Raw genomic sequence first — 1,632 nt, 5'->3', positions numbered from 1 at the left:
CATGTGTATATGTGTAAAAAATCTGCATGCTACTACAACTACAGTGACGGGATTACCTTATGACTGATCCTCTTATAGTGAGATGAGAGGGGATGTGTGTGTGTGTGTGTGGGTGTGTGTGTCTACATTTGTGTGGGTCTGTGAGGAGTTTGTTGTGTTATCCCCATGTCAGCGTAGGTTCCCTCTGGGTGTTTCAGTTTTCCCCTGCAGTTCAGAATCACATATTGGTGGGTGGATTGCCCTGTGACAGACTGGCAGGGCCTGATTCTGTCTTGGGCCCAGTGATTCCAGGTAGACCCAACCATGATCAGGTCAAACCAGTTACAGAATATGAAATGAAATGACATGCAACACTGCAACTGCAGGTGTACTGATGGCCATAAGAGGGTGCAGCTATGCCTTTCTGTGCCTGAGCTATGCCTAAATCCTTCTGTGTCATTATTACATAAGAGTAGGGCATGAAGAGTTTTTCACATTGAAGCATTGTTTGTTTTTAGGATTATATGTTTATAAACCGTCATTCTGTCCTGGATATTTAGGTGTTGAATATACATAGAAATGAAGATGCAGTGATGTGGTATGTTGTGGTGTAAGTGTCCAGCTTACAATAATGGTGTTTTTGAGCCACAATAACATAATACAAACGTACACATTGTAAACCCAAAAGAATGACCAGTGAACCTACATATGCCTTATCAGTTTTTGCTTACAATGTTGATTAAAGTCATTTTTGAAATGTTTCATGTAATTGCTTCCTATGTTTAATTTTTTAGGGTCAGGATAATTTGTAGGTTTGTGAGTCCTCTCTGAGCGTATGATGTGCAGTTTCATTTTGGTATAATGAGTGCATAATATACCGCTTTAAGGATCGTATGATGGGTGGGATTTCAAGGTCTTATTCTTAGTTCAGTTAATTATGACCTATGGAGAATAATAGGAGTGCTGTTAGCTTAAAATAAAATGATACAAGAATAATTGCAAAGTTCATAATAGATAAAACTTAAAACAAAGTGAATACAACATTCAGAAATGTAAAATTGGGAGTTTACAGAGTGAGACATATAACACCACATTGGAACATTTCCATTCCTTTATATAAAGTTCTATTATACATTATATTTTCTCAGAGATAAAAAAACAGAGATACAAAACTCCTGACCACTCACACTGGTCTGTCAGTTATATGAGATATATATCATTCTCCTTTTAGCCTTTCCATAACCCAGTTTGTGTGCCTTTCTAAATTATCTAAGTGATGCCCACAACCTGGGTTTGCATGTTTTCAAGCTAGTTTTTGGGGGCATAGTGTCCTAAAGTAGATTTACCTTCAATAACCATTTATTAAATCTCTCTCCATTAAAGTCAGACGCTTCCAAGAGCCGGGTGCATTAAGCCTGATTATAATGTGCCAGTTGGAGGAAACGGGGTCTATGTGTCAGGCTTGTCGTCTAATGATTTTTTTTTATCCCTCACCGATGTCTATCTTGTCAGTTAAGAGACAGTGAGAGAGGGACAGCAGAGAGATGATCCTGTGACTGTGACAGTGGCACAGTGAGGCTCTAGAAGGACATGTGTTCTTTCATGTGTAAGGGGCAGGTATAAGTGTATGAAGAAGCAGCTGCAGTTAACGAG

The sequence above is a fragment of the Hoplias malabaricus genome, chromosome 4 (assembly GCF_029633855.1).
Source record: "Hoplias malabaricus isolate fHopMal1 chromosome 4, fHopMal1.hap1, whole genome shotgun sequence".
In the NCBI taxonomy this organism is placed as follows: Eukaryota; Metazoa; Chordata; class Actinopteri; order Characiformes; family Erythrinidae; genus Hoplias; species Hoplias malabaricus.
This window is presented reverse-complemented; position numbering follows the sequence as displayed.